Source organism: Pan paniscus, chromosome 5, assembly GCF_029289425.2.
Source record: "Pan paniscus chromosome 5, NHGRI_mPanPan1-v2.0_pri, whole genome shotgun sequence".
NCBI classification, from domain to species: domain Eukaryota; kingdom Metazoa; phylum Chordata; class Mammalia; order Primates; family Hominidae; genus Pan; species Pan paniscus.
Window position 1 is genome coordinate 15,468,360 of NC_073254.2, and position 26,302 is coordinate 15,494,661.

At 45.6% G+C, this 26,302-nt stretch overlaps 1 long non-coding RNA gene across 1 annotated transcript; it reads left to right on the forward strand.

Moving 5' to 3' along the window:
* Positions 1 to 1,418: 1,418 nt before the first annotated feature.
* Positions 1,419 to 25,887, forward strand: LOC129397908 (uncharacterized). The gene is made up of 5 exons (XR_010112341.1): positions 1,419 to 1,541; positions 4,344 to 4,562; positions 4,912 to 10,746; positions 11,490 to 17,602; positions 18,896 to 25,887. It is a non-coding gene; the product is annotated as an uncharacterized LOC129397908 (long non-coding RNA).
* Positions 25,888 to 26,302: the final 415 nt, after the last annotated feature.

Sequence of the window (26,302 nt, forward strand, 5' to 3'; positions counted from 1 at the left end):
CTGTTAGGCATCTTATACATTTTTTTTGAGACAGAGCAGTAAAGGAATGTGCACCAGATCATTAAAGTCCTGTGTGTGGGCTGTCTGCGTGGGGGAGGCACTGCCGCAGAGGACACGTTGGACGTTACCGGTTCATATGAAAATCCCCTTGGAGAATGCATGTGGCACCAGATTGCTGGAGTTTTCTCAGTCTAAACAGTTCCTGATGATCTCCCTCCCTCTTGCTTGCTCTTTATATATATCTATATTTTTTTAAACTGAAACTAAACTGTTATCTACAAAGGAACTCATCAGCGTGCACGCACACACAGCATTCCATCCAATCCCTGCCCTCGCCCACCCGCTGTCCAAATAAAAACACTTCAAATGTTTTGGATCCAGTTTCTTATTTCCTGTGAGCAGTTGCCGGCATTACTTTACGTGGAGAGGTTTGGTTGTAAGATGAGCAAATGCCCGTGAGCTCTATCCCTCGTAGTAAGTTAGGCCAGCAGGCTGTGAGACTTTGGAGACTGACGCCAATTTTCTTCTTAGAGCATAATCCTGTAATGCTCAACAGAAAGTTTTTGCTCCTTTGAATTAAAGCCTTACTACTTTGCCTGATTTGTGTTTGAGGTTTTATTTTTTTTCCTTTAGTAGAGACAATTTAATCTCAAAATGCCAAGTCCTCTTAAACTTTCCTACTCTATGGTGGAGTGTGATTCATCTTAAAAACATCCCAGAGAAACTTGGAAGAGGTCCTTGGGTTAGTGAATGCCCTCCTCGCCATCATAGCGACTGCTGAGCACCAGACTGAAAACGCACGTCTGTCAAACTGTTTTACCATCAAATAATGAAGACGTTTGCGTGCCATTTTGGATTTTGCAGCTCACTACTGCTTATCTCCCGGAGGCCCGTGGCGTCCAGTGTTGGTCCACCAGTTACACTTCGCAGGTGCGAGCGTTTCACTACAACATTCCTGCCTGCAAAACCTCCTGCTCCGTTGTTCTCTTTAAATCAGTCCCACTTCCAGAGGTTTGATTCCACTCTATTCCCTGGTCTATGGTGTCAACTAGGAATTTGGTCTCCGTTATTATTGAGGTGCTTTCCCAGACTCAAAGAAATGTCCTAGATTCCCAGGGTTCTCATGCAGATTCAACCTTTGGGGAATTTTCTCCTTGAAAGCTTGTGGTGTCATTGCTTCCATGCCTTGTGTGGGCTCAGGAGTCCTTGCTCAGGGACCCTGGGGTGGGGATTCCACCTCCCTAGGCACCTTTCTGCACGTTCCTCTGCAGCCTTGCCCCCTCCCAGGCTCATGAGGGTGGGCCCTGCCGCTTTTCCTGCCCTTCCCCACTTCGGGAGTCTGCCTGTTTTTCCTCGTTATCTCTGCCTTTTTCCAACCCCCTAATACAATCTCCTCCAGAAGGTAGAACCCTGGGAGGAAGAGAGCCAGGAAGGGAAGAGTCTATGGGTACAAAGAGTTCGTGCACATGGAACACACCATACCACATCACTAAGAAAATTAACCTTCCGTGTCTGGATGAGGAAAGTCAGGTGCAGAGAAGGTAAGTGACTTATAGAAAACCAGACGACAGATAAACCACAGGTTTCAGTATAAAGGAAGCCTTCTGAATGCAGGTCACATGTCCTTTATAAAGAGGAAAACTGAACTAAGGTGCTTTCAAGTGTTGAATCCCATGTGTTTTCCAGGATGGAAAGTTAAAGTCTACTCTATGGAACAGAAACAGGAATTATCTTCTTTCCAAGGGTGGCTTGACCCATCGGTGACACACTTCTGCAATCTAGTTCCTAGGCCATAGAAGTCCAGTCACTGATGCCAAGAGCCAGTGTGAGACCTCCCATTCTCAGCACTTGTTACCCCTATGCACCACAGTGGTCGGCCAAACTTCTAGGGTGTCTGTGGACAACATTTGGCAGGTTTCCTTTTTTTTTTTTTGAGACGGAGTCTTGCTCTGTCGCCCAGGCTGGAGTGCAGTGGCGCGAGCTCAGCTCACTGCCAGCTCCGCCTCCCGGGTTCACGCCATTCTCCTGCCTCAGCCTCCCGAGTAGCTGGGACTACAGGTGCCCACCACCATGCCCGGCTAATTTTTTGTATTTTTAGTAGAGACGGGGTTTCACCGTGTTAGCCAGGATGGTCTCGATCTCCTGACCTCATGATCCGCCGGCCTCGGCATCCCAAAGTGCTGGGATTACAGGCGTGAGCCACTGCGCCCAGCCACATCTGGCAGGTTTCAATCCCGGCCTTTCTTCTCGGGTAACAGGTGTCTATTTTCCCTATCTCTTTGTAAAACAGAAAGTGTTGTAGTAAACATTACTGCTCAGAAAGTAAACTGAAAATGTAGATGGATTGCCACTTTGAATCGGAAGCTCCTAAAATCTTCTAGCTGAAGAAAAACATAGAGTTGAAAACTGGATTTGCTGCTTTTCTGGAAAAATAAAGTCAGTTATAATTTTTTCTATATTATACTTTTAAAAAAGATTGCATATTTTGACAAGTGAAAATGCTGATAGGAGCCTTATAGAAAAGCTGATAATATTGCAACAAAATGTATGAATCCTGCTAAGGGCATTCTAGCCTTCTAAGGTTGGACATTTTATAAATGTGGCTAGATATTCAGGCTTATTGCACCATTGCTGCATTTTTTTCTTAGATTGCTCTCTTTAGAGGAAATAAATTAAAATATACTAATAGTGTTAGAAAAGCCTAAACCTTAAAATTCAATATAATTGTGGTCAAATAATGCAGATTATGAAATGTGCATGTGAGAGTCCTAGCTCAAGGAGAAGTCATGCCTCAGTCACTGCCATTCGTCCACCCATCCATCCTCCTATCCTCTCATTTATCCATCCATCCACCTATCCATCCATCCATCCATCCATCCACCTATCCATCCATCCATCCTCCTATCCTCTCATTTATCCATCCATCCACCTATCCATCCATCCATCCATCCTCCTATCCTCTCATTTATCCATCCATCCACCTATCCATGCATCCATCCATCCTCCTATCCTCTCATTTATCCATCCATCCACCTATCCATTCCTCCATCCATCCTCCTATCCTCTCATTTATCCATCCATCCACCCATCCATCCATCCATCCATCCATCCATCCATCCATCCATCCTCCTATCCTCTCATTTATCCATCCATCCACCTATCCATTCCTCCATCCATCCTCCTATCCTCTCATTTATCCATCCATCCACCTATCCATTCCTCCATCCATCCTCCTATCCTCTCATTTATCCATCCATCCACCTATCCATCCATCCATCCATCCATCCATCCATCCATCCATCCATCCTCCTATCCTCTCATTTATCCATCCATCCACCTATCCATCCATCCATCCATCCATCCTCCTATCCTCTCATTTATCCATCCATCCATCCTCCTATCCTCTCATTTATCCATCCATCCACCTATCCATCCATCCATCCATCCTCCTATCTTCTCATTTATCCTTCCATCCACCTATCCATTCCTCCATCCATCCTCCTATCCTCTCATTTATCCATCCATCCACCTATCCATCCATCCATCCATCCATGCATCCTCCTATCCTCTCATTTATCCATCCATCCACCTATCCATCCATCCATCCATCCTCCTATCCTCTCATTTATCCATCCATCCACCTATCCATTCCTCCATCCATCCTCCTATCCTCTCATTTATCCATCCATCCACCTATCCATCCATCCATCCTCCTATCCTCTCATTTATCCATCCATCCACCTATCCATTCCTCCATCCATCCTCCTATCCTCTCATTTATCCATCCATCCATCCATCCATCCATCCATCCATCCTCCTATCCTCTCATTTATCCATCCATCCACCTATCCATCCACCCATCCATCCTCCTATCCTCTCATTTATCCATCAATCCACCTATCCACCTATCCATCCATCCTCCTATCCTCTCATTTATCCATCCATCCACCTATCCATCCATCCATCCATCCATCTATGTGTCTATCCAACAAATAGTTACTCAGCACCTACTATGTACCCAGCACTATTTTAGGAGCTGAGGTCACACGTCACACAACTGAGTAAAAGAGATAAAAAAAAGTCCCTGCTGTATTGGAGCTCACACCCTGGGCCAACTTCTGTCTTTGAGCCTCTTCCAGATGAGGCTGATGCCAATGGGAAACTTTCCTCCAAGGGAAGGTGTGCACTTAGTCCCTACACTTTCTCCAAGTGGTTAGTATTTGGTAAGTTCATAAGTTAGGAAACCTTTATGGTGGTCCCGCACTCCTGGGCATACATCAGGAGAGTACAGTTTTCATAACATGCGTGACTAATCTTTTGCATTTCTTTTTCTTGAAATCAAGAATATGAAGGCAATTAAAGAACAAGAACCATAACATGCCCCAAATTACGAAAAGAACTGGCATTTGCAAAGAATAACATCCTCACTCAGGCCTCATGTTGTAAGTGAGGAAACTACCAATCAAAGACAACAAGCAGCCCTCTGCTTAGCTCAGCTCCCAGGAACCATTCTCTTCCCAGAGCACATGTTCTGGAGGGGCCTGGTTTTCCATCTTCTCTGGGTAAGTTACCCGATAGAGCCTTCGCTGTCAGGCTCTGGCTTCTCTATGTGTGCACTTTTTGCCATTTCTCTGTCTCCTATTCCCGATAATATCGTTTAAGTCAGTTTAGGTGCCAGCCACCTGTCGTTAGTTTCATTTTATTCCTCGATGGATCTTGTCTGTGTGATTTTCTCATCAAATTTACTTGTTCAATCTCATTTATCTTTGTTTTCCCCTATCCTGCCTTTTGGCAATAAAGCTCACTGCCTGGCATATAATAGATGATCAATTAATTATTGGTAAATGAGGCAATGGATAGTGATAGATCTTTTATATGTAGAATACTTAAAAATCTTTCTCTTTTTCCCAGACATCCTCTGATGAAAGCATAACCAGAGGGAGGCTTACCCTCTACTTGCCCACCTTCTCCCCTGCTGAGATGGCCTTTGCAGGCTCTTCCAGTTAATTTGCCTTATGCTGCACTGCATCATGTTTCTAGTTAACTGCAAAGCAAGTAGTCCATGGCCTAGAGGAGGCCTGCACCCTGGAACAATTGTTGGAATACGCTGGCCATTTAATATGTCAAGAGTGAAGGAGAAATATTCCTTGTGTGGCTTTGGTGGTAAAGTGTGAAAAGGACTGCAAAGCCCGTGTGTCACCGAGGAGAGGGTCAGAAGAATGTTGCTGGCAGGGCAGAGGCCACTTCTAGATGCTGGTGTGATGGAGAAAATGTAATCAACCATAAGGCCCTTGGGGAAAGTATTGTATTTGTTTGGAAGAAATATTTTAGTATAAGACTCCCGTGAACATGCTCAAAGACAAAGGATAGTTTCTCAATAGTCTTCTAAGGGTAGGAATGATTGATGAGAGGGGATTTTGATTTGTTGAGCACTTAGATAAGTTTTAGTATACACATTTAGGGACAGAAGCCAGGGCAGAGATAAACTGCTCAGCATAAAATGGGAAAGAGGTGATGAGGAGGCTAATTCTGGGAAGAGAGGAGCCACCTCCTTGCTGGTATGGACAATTTGTAGGTATTGGGCGTTGAGCATCACACACAATCCCCTTTCTCTGGCTTTGTAATTGCCTGATGTGTTCTTCCTGTCTGCTGCACAAAGACCACAGCATAGCAATAAAGAAAGAGTTTAGGCTGGGCGCAGTGGCTCACGCCTGTAATCCCAGCACTTTGGGCGGCCGAGGCGGGTGGATCACAAGGTCAGGAGATCGAGACCATCCTGGCTAACATGGTGAAACCCCATCTCTACTAAAAAAAAAAAAAGTACAAAAAGTTAGCCGGGCATGGTGGCAGGTGCCTGTAGTCCCAGCTACTCAGGAGGCTGAGGCAGGAGAATGGCGTGAACCCGGGAGGCGGAGCTTGCAGTGAGCCGCTGCACTCCAGCCTGGGTGACAGAGTGAGACTCCGTCTCAAAAATAAATAAATTAAAGAAAGAAAGAGTTTAATAGACACAAGGCCAGCCACATCATGTAGGAGACAGAGTTATTACTCAAATCAATATCATCTCAGGCTCCTGGGTTAGGGGGCTTTCAAAGGCAGTTTTAGGGAAGGGGTAGGGGTGGCCAGGTAATGAGTGCTTACTGCTGGTGGGTTGGGACAGAGATGAAATCACGGGGGGTTGAAGCTGTCCTCCTGCCCACTGAATCACTTCTGGGTGGGGCCACAAGGGTGGGGTTGGTGGCTTTAGGCAGAGCCATGAGATCCAGGTGGAGCCACGTGTGTCACACATGCAAAAATCCTGAAAAGATTTCTCAAAAGGCCCATCTATCACAGTGCTGTTATTTGCAGGAGTATCTCCTGACCAGTCCACACCTTGGCAGAACCAGGCTCCTCTCCTCCCCTGCCCTGATGGCCTTTCATCAGCTTTACAGAGGCTGTGGAACTTGGGGGAAGGGCTATCATTTAAGCTCTAACCTAAATGTCTTCTGAAGTTAGCTCAGCCACAAAGCCCAGAAATAATTAAGGGGAAGGCAAGATGGGGGGTGGGTTAGATCAGATCTCTTTTACTACCATAGTTTTCTGTTATAATTTTTGCAAAGGCAGTTTCAGCTTCTCTGCGAAATCTCAGGCAAGTTATACATCACTCAGTAATAATTCCAGGCAAGTGGGTTCTTTTGGAAAGCCTTGAGGCTCTTTGGTCTGTGTCCAGATTGGTTTTGGGGTGAAAGCAGAATTAGTTCACCTGGACGTAGGAGCTGGAGGATGATTTAGGGACACACCACAAGTACGTTATTGGGCTCTGGTGCAGCACGCAGGAGAGGTTCTGGTGCCTGGAGCCCCCCACTCCTCCCCACTGGCCTGTCTTCACCTGCCTCACCTGACTTAAGTCCCACACTGTAAGATGATCTAATGGTTTAGCCAATAGACAAGGAAATTGGTCACATCTGCGATTCCCAGGGAGAGCTCCACGTCGCACAAATGGCCTCAGGGTAGATATTCCGCCACGCAAGGTTCTGTGGGAAGATGAATTGGGGGAACGTGGGGTTGAAGTAAATGAAAGAGCTCCTTGCTGTGACATTAGTTTGAGCCTTTAATGGGATTCTACAGTAATGTGGCATTTTCCAAACATTTTAACCACAGTCTGGTGTGTGTGTGTGTGTGTGTGTGTGTGTATGTTACGTTCACATTTGTGGCTGGTGCTCTCTGGAACATAAACACACCTACAGCAACACTGCTGTAGAATGAAGGGGCAGAGCAGCCAATGGGTCCAAAGGGAGGGGCCCAGGGAAGACTCAGCGGGTTCTCTCACCTGGATTAGACACTCTACCGCAGCCACTGGGATCCTGTTCCCACGTGGAAGCACACCATTCAGATGTGGAAAACACAGCAAAAGTAGCTGAGATAGGCTTTGGCTGGGAGTGGCCCCAGTGGAAGCCCTGACACCCTCTCCTCCTGGCAGGCCCCAGGCCCTGCACACCTTCTGCCTGCCCCCTGTGGGGCCCTCTGTTCCGCTGCTCTTGGCCTAGGCACAGGGGGCTGCTTTTCTGCTGCTGCTCCTGTATGGTTCCCTTCCCACGCCCCACTAAGGTGGCCTGGCCCCGCACCAGCCTCTCAACTCCCTCTTGTGATGTTTGCCTCTTGAGGACTGTCACAACCTCATTAGGGCCACCCCATTGATTATCCAAGGATGGGCGCAGGGAGCAGCCCCACCCTGAGCAGGTGGGGCCTTGCTCTCCAAGGGCCTGGGAGAAAGACAGCTCCTGCAGCCACCATGATGCCACTGTGCAGAATCCCCGAGGTTCTGTGGCGTCTGTAGGCTCAGAGCCCTGGACACCACTGCCAGGGTCATCGAAGGAAGGAGGAACAGAGTGCGTCACTGAAGGTAGCAGGACAAGAATCCACATCGGGAAGCCACCACTTCCTGAGTCATACTATTTCTGTATCTGGAAAGCAAGCTTCCAGCAGTCCAGTGTGCTGTTGGAAGGCAGCACCTTTATTAAAAGAAAAGAGGTGTTAGGGCATGAGACTCACCTGCCATGCCTGCTGTGTGAGGGACGCTGGTCCCGGTACCCAGTTACTGAAGTCTGGTTACAAATCAAATCTCATTACCATAAATATAACTTGGTGTTATACTTTTACCAACAAGTCTTTGCTTCAGGCAATTGTCTACTTACTCAAAGTAACATTTAAGTCAATTGGAATATTCCATTTCCATGAAATAAGTTGAACAGCCCCCTTGGGATATGTTACAGTTGGATTTGCCAGTAAGAGCATGAACACGATTGTTCTGAAATCATAGTAAAAATTGCAAAGGGCTTTCAAAAGTGCCTTTTTTGGGGGTCAATTTGTTTGCTTAAATGAGGGCACAAGGAGAAAGGTAGATAATACCTGGTTGTTTCTCACCTCAGACAGTTAATGGAGTCGTGTCCAAAGAGAGGAGGAATGATGGCCCTCGCCTAGCTTTTCTCCTGCTTTAGGAAGCTTCCTTGCTGTCATTTGCATACCCAGCAGTAATTGATTTATGCTATTGTTTTGGAAGTATATCCTGTTTATAATTTTAAATATAAAGAATATAAAATGTGGCCAGGTGTGGTGGCTCATGCCTTTACTCCCGGCACTTTGGGAGGCTGAGGCGGGAGGATTGCTTAAAGCCAGGAGTTCAAGACCAGCCCTGGTGACCTAGTGAGACCCTGACTGCACAGAACAGGGTGTCCACTCCTGCCTATCTTTCCTTTCTCCACCCTCCCTTACGCATCTTTGAGATCAACTTCTTTAATTCTAGAAATACAGATCTTATCAAGAAAGGCCTTTGCTGTGCACAAGTTTAAGAAAATGTTACTTGTGAAGATATTTAGGTGGGGTTCAGAATCTCAGAAGTAACCTGAGACTGTTCTGAGTAAGCATTTGTAGCTCTAAGATATTTATGTAGCTACTTATGTTTTCCTAGACTTTTTATTAGTTCCTAAATAAAAATCCTCAAGATAAGGGCTTGTCAGGAACGTAGGAGGCTGTCTGAGTTTTTAGTAAAGGTTTGCATCCCGCATAGCACAACCTAGCTTTTATTTTATTTTCGAAGTAATTCCAGAGCCTAGAGATATTTATTTTTTACTCTCTGAGGGACAACATAGCTAATGGGAAAGTCACTGGGAACTACTTGTGTGTTTCCTGAGCTTCTTGGTGGGAGGGCGTATTGGTGAAATCCCTTATTTGCCTACTTGTTACTGTTTCCAGGAATGCGTGTCATCGCCAGATGCCAAGGGACTGTGTCTGGGGACAGTTGTTCTCCATTTTCTCTAGGGTTTGACTCCTGGCAGTTCCCACCTTGTGTGAAGAGGCCCTGCTATAGGACCACATGTTACAGAAAAGAATGTAGGCCGGGCGCGGTGGCTCACGCCTGTAATCCCAGCACTTTGGGAGGTCGAGGCGGGCGGATCACGAGGTCAGGAGTTCGAGACAACCTGGTCAATATGCTGAAACCCTGTCTCTACTAAAAAAAAAAAATACAAAAATTCGCCCAGTGTGGTGGTGCATGCTTGTAGTTCCAGCTACTTGGGAGGCTGAGGCAGGAGAGTGACTGGAATGCAGGAGGCGGAGGTTGCAGTGAGCCAAGGTCGTGCCACTGCACTCCAGCCTGGGCAACAGAGCGAGACTCCGTCTCAAAAAAAAAGAAAAAAAATAAAAGAAAGGAATGTAGTTACTTTGGCGTTTTGGTTCTAACTTACTGGGTTTGGGTGAGAACATTGCAGACAGCAAAGTGAACATTTGTGCCTTTGTTCGGCATTGACAGCGCATTTTCTGTATGCCAGGTGCTGCGTATCCTGCCTTGGGGATTCAGGGTTGCATGAGGTGGCAAGGCTGTAAGCCAAGGGTCCTAGTTCAGTGAGACAGGGACCACCCAAAAGCTATCACCGGGGTTGCTGGCCTCCTGAAGACCTTCACATGCAGCGGGGCTCTCTGCAGGACAGGCCCGAAGGGTGGAGTCACCTTAGACAAACGGAGGCCCCAAGGCCTGTGTGGGGGTCCCTGCCTGGACACCACTGATGTGTCAGGGGGCTGGAAGGCCCCAACTGTGTGAGCCCAGGAGCGGCCCCTCAGGGTGACATTTTTGGCACTCTGGGGGCATCAGGGAAAGGGGCTGGGGTGGCTGACCCAGGAGGGGCAGCTAACTTTCCAGAAGTACCTCTCCCTGCCCTCCTCTGGGCTGAGACCAAGTGACTGTTTCCACACAATGTTTTCATTTTAATTTACAGTTTCCAAGGGCTAATCTCAGGTGGGACTTCTCATACTGACTGTAAGTAGAGTACGCCCATTTTATAACTCCTTTATCTTACTTACTTAAGGACGACAGATAGCAGCTCTTTTACAAATTCATACCTTTTCTGAGAGGAAAATGGTGACAGGGCTGCGTGGACCCATTTTATCAGCTCCTGTTTCAATACTGGCATTAGGAATGATAAACAGTGATATAAACAGTTATTTAACATAAAGGTTAAGTTGGTCAGAATAAACCCCGAGGGCTGACACTGGTCAACCAAACCCTCCATTGCCTAAGTTTACCATTAAGAAAAAAATAACCCGAGAGAGTTAATCAAGTGAAACCGAAAAGTAAAGAAAGGTGTGGGCTACTTTTAAAAGTATTCTTCCATTTAATCTACTTTTTGCAGCCAAAAGTGGAACTGGCCCTCCCTGGCTTGCCCGGGCTGAGACTCCTGACTTCAGCACTGAACTCGGCGGCCACAGAATGGGCAAGTAAGGAAGCTGGGGCCGGCTGCAGGGTTTCAGTTCGAGTTTGCTGGTACCTGGCTGGCTACTTCCTGAAAATACTATGTTCCCCACCCCCAAAATCATCTGTTTCGAAAATAACAAATAGGGCATATTTTCCCCTCCAAATATAAATAAAAGACAGGTTGACTTTTGTGTGTGTGATATTTTTCTCCTTTGGTGCCCAAAATAAAGCCAGATGAAATAAGTGTGTGGGGAAGGGAGAGAGGGAAAAGGCAGCTAGTATGAAAAGGAAAACCTCTGAACTCAGATTTTAGAATTTTTGATATTACTTATCTCAAGAGACTATAGGTAAAGAGGCCACTTAGTAATGCAAATGAGCTGATGAACTATGACTAGACACTTAAATTCCAGAAAAACAGGGAAGAACTCTTGCAGCTGGCCCCATCGACAAGGAGCGGGTTTAGACGCATAATCTTTATAGTAGAGTGTTTCCTTAGAGACCTCCACGTTCCCTTATCACTCCCATTTCACAGATCTGAAAACAGACCCTCTGCCTGGGACAACTCCTCTACCCCCCAAAGAAGGCTTTTTTTTGTAATTAAATATAATCTTAAAGTGTGTGACTTACTGTCAGAAAACTGAAAATTTGCAGATCTGCTTGTGTTAGACAAATTTATATTTGCGGAGATAAAATGCTTAGTAAAAGTTTCATATCACATCTATTTTTTTTTTTTTTTTTGACATGGAGTTTCGCTCTTGTTGTCCAGGCTGGAGTGCAATGGCGTCATCTCGGCTCACGGCAACCTCCACCTCCCGCGGTCAAGCAATTCTCCTGCCTCAGCCTCCCAAGTAGTTGGGATTACAGGCATGCACCGCCACGCCCGGCTAATTTAGTATTTTTAGTAGAGATGGGGTTTCTCCATGTTGGTCAGGCTGGTCTCGAACTCCCGACCTCAGGTGATCTGCCCTCCCTGGCCTCCCAAAGTGCTGGGATTACAGGCGTGAGCCACCACACCTGGCCACATCCACTATTAACAGCAAATGCTGACTGACGTTGACTGTCTCTTTGGCCAGTGCAAAGACCAGGCTGTTAAAGGATAGCTGCAGCCTTTGGCATCTGACAGGTGGCCAGGACTCACGAGTAATCTCAGTGATTGTTGTCAGCTTTCAATGAACTCATAAATCCAGATGTGTGGTGGACGTGCAATGCCCTAATTACATGTTTTATGAACTTTCAACTAAGTGTAGATTTTTAAGATTCATTTTTATGAACAATTAGATAAAAGTGACTTCATAATAAACAGAAATGGGATTTTTAAAAATGTGAATCTATTCTAAAAGATGGATCATTTGGCTCTTTGGTTTGATATTTGCTTCAATATCCAATATCAGCCAACCTTGACCTGGACACTGTAGTCATAGACTCTTAACAGTCAGCTGTGACTTCAGAGACCATTTGGATGAAACTGTTTAATGGAAAACCTCTTTCATGACAGTCCTGCCTTGCTAGTCAAACTCGGCCCGGATGCGCTTAGGGAGGAGGTGCTAACTCCCTCAGAAACTACCTGATCTTTCTTATTTGAATAAATCCCACCTCCCTGTAACTTCCTCCTCATTCTTTTGTTCTCTGACAGCCTTGGGATATTTGAAGGCAACCTGGGTTGGTCCCAGCCTTTCCAGCACCTCCTTTCTCCGGCTTGGACTAGAAGCTCTTGGCGTGTGTCAGCTGTTTGTGACATGACATGGGTTTGAGATGCCTTCTTTCCCAGCGTGCCCCACAGGGGAAGTCTCTAGAGCCAGGCCCACCCGGGGACAGCAGAGCAGAGCCCTCCCTCTACCTCCCGGACCTAAATTCTGCAGTAGGGCCACCTGCCCTGACACCTTCCAAAAGGGTCATGGTAGAAGATATGAAGCAGAAGTCTGCGAGGATTTCATCTTCCAACTTTGAGGACCGGGTATCTGCCCACCCACTCCCATTTTGCCTTGTCTTTAGTGGAAGCTGGGCTGCACCTGGAGCTGGTGGGTCTGTGGCCGAAGATCTGCTTTGTACAGCATCAACAGGCTCCCCTCCTCTCCTCTTGCTTGCCTGATGTGGTTGCACTCACCATGCTTCTTAACTTTTGTAAAATTCTACAGTGGAATCTTCAGGACAAGGCCACTGAGTGGTCTCCTGGGTATTTCCTGTTACTTCGACCATCCCTCACTGGGCACCGGCCCACTCTGCCTTTATTTCCAGGGAATGTCCTCCTCAGGTAAAACATAGCAGAACACAGATAACACACTAGCTGATTTCTTGGTTTTTGAATCTGAAAAGTCTGGACCCTGGCACAGAACTCACAATGGGCCCCAGAAAGGATTTCTTGAGTGGGAAGCTGGACAGCTGGAGGGGAAGTGGGCCCCGAGAGTGGTGGCCCTCCCCAGGGACCCTGTATTCTGCCCCTCATGCCCTGGGCTGGTGGTGGAGGTGAGTCTGGGGGCTGACCTCAGAGTGCCCAGCGTGGAGCAGGGACAGAGGAGAGGTCTGCAGGCGTGTCTGGAGGACCAGGTTGGGAGCCTTGCGGAGGTTTCTGTCCTGGAGCCATGAAACATTTCCTGGACACCCAAGGGCTGCATGGGTGTGGCAGGGGAGAGGTGTGAGGGGCAGCCAGGACCTGCCTGTATCCCAACCAGAGGGCCAGCAGGGTGTCTCCACAGCACCCCGCATGAGTGGACCGTGAGGCCCCACCCACCCCCAGGCGATCCTCCTGTCTCCTGTGGAATCACAGGGACCCCAGGTTGGTGCAGAGCATCTCTCCCAGTGCAGAATGGGGCTTCTCATCGAGGTCAGCTCACCTACAGAACAAGGAAGTTATGTTTCCTACACACTTGCAATCGGGAACTGAGCCCAGCGCCCACTATGCATTTAGCAACAATCACATCTCTCCTTCTGAGTTAAAATACCTGTTATGGGTAAGAGCAAGATGGAAAATACAGCTGTGCAGGGAGACCAGCTTCCTCCTTGGACATGCAGGAAGCCCATTTTCCAGATGGCTGTGCCTCATATTTCAGGACAAATGCTAAGGTGATGAGGGGTAAGGAAAAAATACATAAGCTTTTTATTCACTTATTCATTCAGCATTTCTGGAGCATCTGCTTTGCCAGGAAATACAATGATGAATCAAATAGACAAGGTTGCCCACCAACGTGCATGGAGATTTCGTCTTTTCTGTGTACAACCCCAGCCCCAGGAGGCAAGCCCGCTGGGACACACATCCCGGGATGCTGAGTAGAGGAACTCTAAATATTCCTCCTCGTATCAACCACTGACCTTGTCCCTGGGGTGTGCCCTCGGCCATCACTCTTGAGGAATGAGGTGGATCCTGAGTTCTACTTGCTAGTCCAAATGTTTTTCTCGTATGGGTTCTGCCACAGATTTCCTGAAGGTGTGTCACATTTCCAGTTGAACTTACCCAAGCATTCACAATCATGGGTGGGACTAAAGTATATATTGCCACTCTTTTCTTTAAAGACTATGAGAACAGGCCCAGTGACCTGTTAAATGAAGAGGTGACATGACATGAGGTGTGGCAGGACTCAGCTTTTCCTTTCTTTAATAACAGCTTTGTTGAGATATAACTTGCATACCATATGCCTTTACCGACTTAAAGGGTGCAATTCAATGTTGTTTAGTGGATTAGAGTCGTGTAACCATCGTCACGATAGATGTGAGAACATATTTATCACCCTCCAAAAAGCCCTGTACCTCTTAGCAGCCACTCTGCCTTTCTTCCTCCCACCCCCAGTCATTGACACCCATAAATCTATTTTGTGTCTCCCTAGATTTGCCTTTTCTGGATATTTCTTGTAAACGGACTCAGACAAAATGGATCTTCTGTGTCTGGCTTCGTTCACTTAGCCTAATATTTTCAAGGTTCATTGCAGAATGTATCAGTGAAACTTGTACCAGTACTTCATTTCTTATCATGGCCAAATAACATTCCATTGCATGAATACAGCACACTATTTATTCACTCATCAGCTGATGAACATTTAGAGTGTTCTGACTTTTTGCCTGTTATGGATAATGATGCCATTCATATACAGGTTGAGCATCCCTAATCCAAAAATCTGAAATCCAAAATGCTCCAAAATCTGAAACTTTTTGATCATGAACATGACACCAGAAGTGGAAAATTCTACACCTGACCCCATGTGATGGGTCCCAGTAAAAATGCAGGTGCACAACACAATTTATTCAGCGTCCCTAAGTGAAAACACATCCCCCTTCAGCTGGGAAATATCTTTCCATAACATGCCCCAACTCCCCCCAGGACAGCACACCTACAAAGGGTAATAAAATGGCAAGTGTGCAGGCTGGACACACCAATGGTAGGTTCCCCACAGGGCCCCACAAGGGGCCAAGACCCATAACATGGGTGGCTGAGATAATGACACCTTCGCTTTCTGATGGTTCGGTGTACACACGTTTTGTTTCATGCACAAAATTATTAGAAATGTTGTATAAGATTACCATCAGGCTGTGTGTATAAGGTGTATATGAAACATAAATGAATTCCATGTTTAGACTTGGGTCCCATCCCCAAGATATCTCATTATGTATATGGAAATATTACAAAATCCTCCCCGCCAAAAAATCTGGAACTTGAAGCACTTCTGGTCCCAAGCATTTTGGATAACCAATGCTCAAACTATACAAGTTTTCATGTGGATGTATGTTTTCATTTCTCTTAGGTATATATCTATGAATGGAGTTGCTGGGTCATATGGCAACTCTATCTTTAACCTTTTGAGGAACTCCCAGACTATTTTTCAAAGATGTACAATTTTACAGTCCCACCAGTAACTTACGAGGTTCCGATTTCTCCGCATCCTCACCAACACTTGCTATTGTCCCTTTTTGATTGGAACCATGCTAGTCAGTGGGAAGTGGCACCTCAGTGTGGTTTTGTTTTGTATTCCCCTGGTGGCTAATGAGGCTGAGCATCTTTTCATGTTTTCTTGTGCTTGTCGTCCTTTTGCATATCTTCAGAGAAATGTCCATGTAAGTCTTTTGCTCATTTTGAAATTGGGTTATCGGCCTTTTTATTATTGAGTGCATATATTCTAGATACAAGCCTCTTATCAGATACATGACTCGAGAATATTTTCTTTCATTCTGTGGGTTGTCTTTTTTTTTTTTTTTTTAATGGAGTCTCACTCTGTCTAGAGTGCGGTGGTGTGATTTCACCTCACTGCAACCTCCGTCTCCTGGGTTCAAGCAATTCTCGTGCCTCAGCCTCCCAAGTAGCTGGGATTACAGGTGTGCACCACCATGCCCAGCTAATTTTTGTATTTTTAGTAGAGATGAGGTTTCATCATGTTGGCCAGGCTGGTCTTGAACTCCTGACCTCAGGTGATCCACCCACGTTGGCCTCCGAGAGTGTTGGGATTATAGGTGTGAGCCAGTGCGCCCGGGTCTTTCACTTTCTTGATGGTGTCTTAAATAAAAAGTTTTAAGCTTTGATTAAATCCAATTAATGTATGTCTCCTCTTTTTACTACAGGACACAGCTTCTTGATCATAAACAAATTAAAAACCTTTTAGAATGCCAATTACCTAAAGAGAGGTGGTGATAAGATTTTTAAAGTGAGATGTTAAGTATGAAACTATTTTTTAAGTTTTTAGCTTAGAGATAAGAAGCAATTGTTATTTGAAAGCAGAATGTTTATTACATTATGGACACAAAAATACTTTTTTCTACTAAATATGAGACCTACCTCCACTGAAGGAACGTGTGATGAAAATCCTTTATGGAAATGTATAAGCATATTTCTGTCAAATTATCCTGCAGTAAAATAGTGGCTTTGGCATCCATTCTTGAGTAAAATTACAGTTTCTCTTCATTAATTTTATTTTGTACCTCATCCTGAGCACAGCTGCACTGTTGAGAGTAGGGTCAGGGTTCCCTGAATGGTGACGTCAGGGAGACTGTTTGTGAGGAGCACTCAGGACGTCAGCTTTTCTTTTCTGAATTGGCCAATGAAAGTAAGGCCTAGCAAACTCTGAAAACCTTTGGAGGGAAATAAATGCATGGAAGTTCATCAGCTCTGGACTGCCAAATGCTTCCCTGGCAGAGCTGGAGAAACAGCCCCACCCTGGGGCAGGTGGTTCAGACACGGCCAGGACTCTGTCTGCGGTTGTTGTTCCTTTTCTTCTTCTATAAAAGTGAACGTTCCCGGGCTTGGTAAGTGTGGCCACAAATCAAGTTGTAGAGAAAATGAAGCCAGCCCAAAGTTTCTAGATTCATTATATCAGAGACCATTCTTTGAATGAACTTGATGATTGAAATTGAAGAGTGAGAAAAGTAAATGAACAAGTTCAATTTATGGGTGAAGTTTCTGTCCTACCCATCTGCTGTGGGCTGAACTGTGTCCTGCTCCAACTCCCCCAGTTCCTCAGAATGTGGCTGTGTTTAGAGACAGGGCCTTTAGAGAGGTCGTGAAATTAAAATTAGGTGACCACGGGGGACTCCAATCCAATCTGACTGGGGACTGTGTAAGAAGAGGAGATTAGGACACAGACACGCACAGAGGGACCACCGTGTGAGGACACAGGGAGAAGACGTCATCTACAAGCCAAGGAGGGAGGCCCCAAGGAGAATCCAGCCCTACCCAACCCGATCTCAGGCTTCCAGCCTCCAGAACTGTGAGAGAATAAATTTCTGTTGTTTAAGCTGCCCAGTCTGTGGTACTTTGTCATGGCAGCTCTAGCAAACTAATACTCTATTTTTACCAACTTCTGTGGAGAGAATTTTTTCCCTTTGGAAATGGAACATGGAACATTAAATGAAATGTTGATTGGCTTGTATGGATTTCATCATTATTGACTGCTTCAAGCAAAGGTATTTATCTTTCTAGCTGACGTTCATAAAGCATTTATAAAGTGCTTTTATTTTATCTTCACAGTTGATCATGAAAACGAGCAAGGCAGGTGTCTGTCACCATTAACTACAGTTCACATGGGAGGAAGCTGAGCAACTTCCCTAAGAAATTCAGCCAGGAAGTAGCAGAGAAAGGGGATTGAACCCAGGTCTTTGGCCTTGAGCCCCTTTTTCCCTCTGGTCAAAACTGCATTCCTGGAACTTATGGCTGGTTATGTTTCTGGGAAAGGCACTACAAGTTGAAATGATGTAAGTCTAATCTAATTTATTAACAGAAAAGTTTTATAATGGAGGTTATAGTATGGACTAAGTGCTTGATTCCCAAACTGTTATACAAAGAACAAAAATCCCATATGTGATCAAGCTCAGGCTATGTACCTATACAGTACACAGTGAGAACTGGCAATATAATACCTGCTCTTATAAAATTTAATTTCATTTTTAATACAGTTCCCAGGAGAGGGTTTGTGCAGAGTAGGAGGAAGGGCTAGAGGTTTTGTGGAAACAGCTGGAGATTTCCTGATTTCCAGAGGTTTTGCCTGAGGCTGAGGCTGCAGTGGCCCGTGGGACAGATGCTGTGGGGGGACGGGGGAGGTCCCCCGAGGCCTGGCGCTGGGCCGTTGCGTCTTTTCACCACTAGGGCCCATCAGGAGGCCGTTGGAACATTGTGGGTACCCCAGGAGCATGGGAGCCTCTCTGGTTGAACCTTCGTTTGTGGAGGGAAGTATTACCCATCCTTTGCTTTGCTGCCTGAGGACCAGCGTGAGACTCAAGCTGCTTTGGTGTGATAGAAAGCTGCTTTGCTCTTCTAGAAAACCTGGGCCCTACCACTTAGCAAGCAGCACACAAGGGTGGAACTCAGTGCCCAGTAACCGGCTTGTGTGTGCACTCAGGTCCCTCTGAGTGAAGATGTAACATCTAGCTCCAACCCAAAGCATCTCTAAAACACCCGCCTATCTCTAAAACACCAAAGCGTCTCTAAAACACCTGCCCTTGCTTTGTGGAGAGGGTAGGAAAACAGGCGAAATCAGCGAATGTCTTTCCCGTGGCTCTAATGGCCAAAGCCCTACGGACAGCTGCCCTGTTTCCCGGTTCTCTAACCACGGCCAGCAGCAGCCTGTTTTCCCTCTTTCACATCATCCTGGTCACAGTGGACATGAAATTTGGGGCATCTGTGTGGGGAGTCCTTGGCCATCTGTGTCTAGTACTAGTGAAACAGGAAGAAGTGCTTTTTCTTTTTCTTTTTTTTTTTAGAAAGTCCCTGTCCTGAGCCTGCAGCTGGAAGGAAGAGTGGCCTGGCGCTGTTATTTTTAGAAGATGGAGGGCTGGGTGAAGATTGCGGCCCAGGTCGGGGTCGGCTTCCCTTTATGGGGGTGATTTTTCCATGGAGATCCAGTGTTTCCTCTGGGCTCACTCATGAGGAAGATAACCCACTGCACTCTAGAAAAGGTGATCTGGCGGACGGTGGCTTGCTACGTTGCCTTTTCTGGGTCCTGATGAGTCATCTTACAACAGCCCTGCTAGAAGAGAGATGCAAGGCTTTGAGACAAGAGTTCACCTGGCCACCGTCTTTACAATCCCTATACTCTATTTTAAATGTAAACAGAACCAAAACACAAACCAACAAACGAAAAACTCCAAAAAGAACTTTGTCATTTTTCTAATTTTCCCCTTCATCTCCTCTTTTATAGAGTGCACTTGTCTGCCTATTTTCCTATCTCATGTATCTATCAATCCATCTCCTATCGTCTCTCTATCATCTACCCATCCATGCAGCCATCTAAACTTGCAATCTAAACTTGATAGGAAATCAGGGAAGCACAAATGTCTCTCACCCCCACATTTTCAGTGGGAAAACTACTCTCTTGTTAGCTGTGAAAATATCACTCCATTGACCTTTTGACAGATCTCTGGGCCTGAACCTAATGACCCAGTTATGTCCTATTTTCTATAGCCCTGATGGGAAAAGGAGGTGGGTTATGTAAAGAGAGAAAAAGAGGATAGATCCATGAGATTGTTCAGTTCCACTTCTGCTTCTATGTGGAGATGAGACAAAACCATTCCTGACAGAATGGAATCAATTGTTTTCTTCTCCAGATTTCCCAGAAAAGTGATCTCCTCCCATAGTGGTCGAGCTGTTTGTTTTCTGGGACTGAGATTTAGCAGGGTTTTGTTTGTTTGCTGGGTGAGGGCCACACGAGGGGATGAGGCACCATACCAAACTGAGCTTCTGTTGTAATGTTAGCAAGCTGGATTGCATTCCCATTTTACACTCTTCCACTGGTCTAGAGAAGACGCTTTAGGAAATGAACACGTAGCTAGCATGAGAGTTTAATAAAAGGCTGATGCTTCATCTCTTGGCTTAATTATTTGATTGCCAAGGAGGCTGTCTTTCCCTACACCTTATTCTCAGTTGATAGCCTGGTACCCTTGACTGTCCAAAACTGTTACAGGCCCATAGTCCAAGACAAGATTCTCATGAGAAAAAGTGCAGGAGAGACAGGAAATGGGACCCCAGGAGTCTGTTCTCATGACATGAATTCAGTGGAAACAATGGGATGGGTCTGCTCTTTTCCAGTTTTTGGTTGACTTTCTTCTTTGATGATCTTTCTTTCTCCTGACCCTTCCACCCACCCTGACCCTCTCCCAGGGATGGGAAGCAGGATATTTTCATAAAGCCTTTGTTCCTGGGAGGAGCTCATGCTCTGTCTCGGGTCAAACTCTCCCTTCCCATTCCAACTACTCAGGTGCCCATGGACTTCCTGCAGGAACAGCTCCAGGAGTCCAGGCTTCCCTGCCCATATTTTATCTGGATGGGAGTAAGACACACCCGTCTAATTCACATAAAATCTAAATTGCTTTTAAAAATGGCACAAAATAAAATATTAAACACCAATTGAGATATTCATTGTCCTTTTGATGTTAGCGAGAACCTCATCCAAACTGTTCAAAGAAGGTAAACTTTGCTTCCGAAGCAGAAGGTAGGAGCTGCACTGTGAGCTGTCTGTGATCCCGAAGAGCTTGCAGGAGGCGGTTGCCACCAGGGCATTTATGGTGCGGACGGGAGCAGGGAATTCAAGGATGTGATTATTGTTAACTTGTATAATGTGTGGTTCCTGTAGCTGATAGAGGATGCTTCGGTGAGTCCTATGCTGCTTTTCAGCCCCCTAGCATCACCTGAAGTTCTGCAGAGCAGACGGGGCTACTCACTCCACGATGGCTAACTAGTCAAAGTGGACTCAAAGGGATTAGCTTTCTTAATTCAGGTTCCAAATTTAGGGGTACTTGCTGTCAGTATCCAAGGTCTCAATTCTTGACCTTCCAAGCACATCTTTACAATGGCTGCTTGAACATTTTTCTAGCTTAAAGAATTTCCTGTTAGAGAAACTCCACTTTTCTCCACCCATGCCTTAGAAAACACTCCTTGTGACATTATCTCAGTACCAGCCTCAAAGAAGCAAGCAGATCCTCAGTCTCTGTCCCTCTCCTCAGGGATGGCTGTGCATCTTTGACTTTCTCTGGCACATGCCATGGGCTGCAGTGGGTTTGTAAGATGACACTCCAATGCTATCACCATGCTTTGCTAAATGAACATTGCTGTATAATACTGCTCTACATACAAAGCTTCTTCCAGCTTCATTTTCGTTGGTTTATACACACATAAATTCAGGATGAAACCCATCACCCTTATTCCTGGACTGAAAATGCAGTTTCTGATGCTTGAAACGGAAGACATTTGCCCTTCCCCTAACCTGGGAGTAACCTCTTCTCCAAATAAGCTTCTTTGTAATAAGTATCTGAAAGGCAGCAGCAAATTTAAAGGGTTCAGCATTCAGCTGAAAATTGGAAAATCTTCAAAGACAGGTTTACAAAACATCGTTTGCTTTGGACTTAGACGAGATCAAGAGAATTGTCCATATTGCTCACCTCATCTCCCTGACTCTCTCTCCCCTAAAATTTATTTTCACAGTTTTAGGTGGAAAGGCCATTCCCCAGCTGCAGGTGATTTTGAGGCCCCACACCTGGGCACTGTGACTTTTGTATGTTTATGGTCTTAACCTGCCCTATAAGAGTATACATATTCCAGTGCAACTTGTGAAACCTAATATGGCATTTTCAGAGACCTTCCTGACTCTTTCCTGAAGGGAAGTTATCGTCAACTTATGTTGATGAGAAAACTACACAAGTGGAGGTAAACTTCTCTATAATCAATCAAGATTTCCCCTGCTGAAATGCTCCATGCCCACCTGAGAGTTGGAAAAGAGCCACAGGAAAACCCGTACAGGCCTTGGCATTGCCCACTCATCCCAAGTCAGACCTAGTCACATGGGAAGAATGCACTTGCTTCTTTTCACAGGCATTGTTCAACCATATGTTCAAGGCAAAGTTTGCTCCACCAGATAAACAGGTTGGCTGCAGAGTAGGATACTTCTGTTCATTTCTTTTAGGTCCATAAGTGAATTTGTAATTCTCAGATTATTGCTGTAGGAATCTCAGTGAGGGCTATGAGTGGCTTCGTCACCTGTAACACATTGTCGCAGAAGCCGCGGGTGCAGAGTGACCGGGACTGCCGTTGCCAACGGCAGGAGACAAGCAGGAAGAGATGCTTGCTGAAAGAGTGCTCTCTAAAGCAGATTCCACCTCTCCCTCCTCTGTGTTCCTTTATGCCTTTTCTCACCACTAGCTCAACCAGAGAGGGGAAGGAAAGAAAGGCAATATCTCCGAGCGTCTTCATTGCACAATTTTGCAAGAGCAAACATACTTTACTTTTCACTAGGAAATAAAAAGGACAAATTAAGAGGCGTTGGGACAATGAAAATTTCACATCGATAATGACTTAAATATTTTTCCTCAAACTAAGGAGGGGTAAATAATTTTTCACTTTTCCCAGCGGAATTATTTCTTCTCTCCAAAGCAGGTGTCATCGTTGATGCAAACCTGTTCTCCTAAAAGGGCTGATATTCCAGCAGGTGTGATTAGTAGAGTGGACAGTGGCAACAAGTCCATTTCAGACGAGTCTGGAAGGGTTGTGAGGTGTTGGTATCCCTTACGTGCCAACCACAGCTCTAAGCATTTGGGAAGCGAGCTGTTGAAACAGGAGCTGTTGTGATGATGTGGTGACGTGTGGCTGGGAAAAGGAAGTGGACTCGGAGCTGAGGCTTGGAGGCTGTGGGTACCAGTCAGTACCATGGGCAGGAGACTGAGTGGTTGGGTCCGGTTCCCTAATCTCAAATACAAGAATATTGGAATAAATGTCCTCTATGGCCCCCTCCAAGTATAAGAGTTCCTATGAAAGAAAAGTGAATACAGCAAAATTTAGAGATTCCGGGTGGAGCACACCTGCGCATCTTTGTACTTACTCTCACAACTGTTCTGTAAATGTGAAATTAGGTCAAAATATTTAAAAATGTAAATAGTTCACATAAGATAATTCTTTGGTAGATTTAATCTACTCATGTGGAAAAATGAGAACTTTTCCTGTTGTCAAAGAGAGTATCATGAAATCTGTGATGTACGAAAGGCATATCTGATCTTCAACTTCATGTTTTCTGGCATACAACTTCTAAAATCCTTAGAGGCTCCAAAGTAATGTCTTTGGTATGCTAATGGCAGCAGGCCCTAGGTACCTTCAGGATGGGGCTGGCCACCAGATAGACCACGGCAGGATTGGAACTTTTAGACCTCCTCACCCCATGCAGCCTCCAGGGTTGATCGACCATGACCAATGGCTTAACCACTCATGGCCACATAATGAAGCCTCCATAGAAACCCAAAAGAATAGGATTTGGAGAGCTTCCAGATAGCTGAACATATGGGGGCTGACGGGAAGGTGAACAAGAGCTCATCCACGTGCTGGGAGGGTAGCGCACCTCAATTTCACAGAGACAAAAACTCCTGCGCTTGGTACACTTCCAGACCTCCCTGGCTATCTCTGCGTCTGGCTGTTTACTTCCATCTTTTAAAACATTCTTCATAATAAGCTGGAAAACAAGTTTCCCTGAGTTCTGTGAGCCACTCCAGCAAATTAATCAAACCCAGACAGGGGGTCATGGGAACCCCAACTTGAAGCCAGTTTGTCAGAAGTTCAGAGACCCGAACTTGAGACTGGTGTTTAAGGAGGGGCAGTCTTGTGGTACTGAACCTCACCCTGTGGGACGTGACACTGTCTCCAGGTGCAGGGTGTCAGAATTGAATTGGAGGGCACCCATGGTGTCAGCAGCAGGTTGATTGCTTATTTATTGGTGGAGAGAAATCACCTACACTTACTCACAGAAGCCTTCTGTGTTGTTGGTGGTTGTTTTGGTGTGAGAGCAGAGAAAAAACAGTTTTGAGTTTTTCCACGTTCAAAATCAAACTCTTACTGGTGCTCAAGTCTCCTTAGGCACAAGATTTCAGATTAGATACTTTGGAGAATAGATTCTGAATTCAAATACTGCCCAGGTCACATACAGCTTGAGACTGGGCCCCGCTACATTCTTCTGATTCCATGTGTGCAGGAGAAGGACCAACACAGAATTATGGAGGAGCTACTAGGTACTAACACTCCACCGCGTAGTCTATGTTCATCATAGCAAAGAATGTTTTGCATAGAGTACTGTTTTATTTGCACAAGAAATAGCTTAAGTAAAGCAACAGAAGCAACAAATGGCTCACATTTAGGGAAAAAGATGTTTTCAACTTCAGTGGAATGGTGGGGATGGAATCCTCATAAAGTCATTTTTGATGGGCATCTCCCTCGTTTAACAAGTGGGGAAATTGATGCCAAAGAGGTTCCATTTCCACAAGGTCCACCCAGGTGGAGGGACGTGGGTCCACGTCAGGGGTTGGGAATGGACAAGCCGTTCTCAAAGTAATCGGATGTTTGGGAAGGCCCAGAAAGGTTTCATGGCAGAGGCAGTGCTAGGGATGAAGAAGACATAACTTTTCCAAAGTTCAGGGTAGGAGGTGAGAAGGGGTTCCCATGCAGCCAGAAAGCTGACTTCATCAGTGCAGCGAGTTGGGTATTTGAAAGGAATTTAAGAAACTCCTGGCTGGGATGAAGGCCTCGGTTTTGCAGAAGGGGACAATGTGGTCTGGGTGAGGGGCTGAAATCAAACCCTCCTGCTCCTGCCCACTGCCCCACCACTCACTGAGTACTGTGCCTTTTAGAGTCAAAAGAGCGGGGACCACCGAAAGGAATCTCCCCAGTTTTAAAATACACTGCACTCAGAGGTCACACTGCCACTCTAAGTGGCTACAAGACCTTAAGCACAGACAGATTCAGGCTGTGAATTCTTGACACTGTATTTTGTCTTGAAGAAGCCATCTAGATGTAGGGTGATTAATTGTCCCTGTTTGTCTGGGATGGAGTTGTTTCCAGGGACAAGGGATGGTCCCAGGCAAGCCCAGACGAGCTGGGTGATCCTAAAGGGTCCCTCTCACTGCAAACAGTAAACGTTAGATGAAAAGAAAGCGTTGTGTTAAAAATTCTCATACAGAATTCACAGAAGGCAAGAATATGCCTAAGGAAACACAGACAGGGTATCATCATGTCTGCCTGTTTTAGGCAACTCTGCTTATTTTTAGTGTCATTCATTCACTCATTCATTCATTCATTCCAACAATGTGTGTAGTTACCACTGTGGCCCGGTGGCCCTGCTCAATTCTGGAGTGGCAGCAGCCACAGTGCAGCAGGTGAGCCAGCCAGTGTTGCAGAGCTCCGAATAGCTGCCTATTACCCCAGGGAAAGAGCTGTCTTCCTGGAGCTGGTTTGTTTGTTTGTTTGTTTGCTTTTTATCACACATAACTTTCTTAAGCAACTGACTTTAGCAGTTATTTACATATCTTTGTTTTCTTTCTGGACAGTTTGTATATCTGAGGGAGAAATTTATTTTACCAAAGACAGTCATGGAAGGCGTTACGTATCCTGGCCAGGCCCAGAGTAGCGTTAGAAGCCCTGGGTGCTGGCTGCTTTTGTGCATTGCATCAGCTCTCTGAGCCCATTGTCCTGGGGGTAAAATTGGGGAACGATAGTCGTCACTTTTCTTCTCCCAGAGACACAGTGGATTCTACGATAATATGCATGGAAGTGCATTGTATTCTACATTAGCGCTGTCTCTCAAGTACTGCACGTGTTCGAGCCACTCAGATTTCATGGGCAAGATGACGTATGCACTAGATGTTCAATAATATGTAAGATGCTTTAAAGCATTCTATTTTCTTTTTTATTTATGAAGTTTTATATTATTAAATATGTATCTATGTACTATGTTATTATGTTGACTTTTGTTATATGAAAACCCTATTTTGATTTCAAATTTATTTCATATTTAATTAGTTTTTCTTATGATAAGAACTTTAGAACACTTATTTTTGGAAAATACAGAAATGTAAAAATAAGAAAGCCTTGACACCAAACACAAGCTGTGTGGGAGAGCTCTGTGCCCATCCTACTCTTAGGCAGGAAGCCTGGGTCACAGCCTGTGGTCATTTGCCTCCACTGGGAAACTGTGCCCTCAGTGTGGGCCCACCCAGGTTGTGGCCTCTGCCCTCTGCCAGCCTATGTGCTTCCCGTGCCTCCAGCAGACCTTCCTGTTTTTCTTGACCTCCAAATCTGGGCTGCCAAGGACAGAGCAGAGAGAGCCAGGATGCGACAAGCAGGGCCGGTCATGCCAGTGCGTG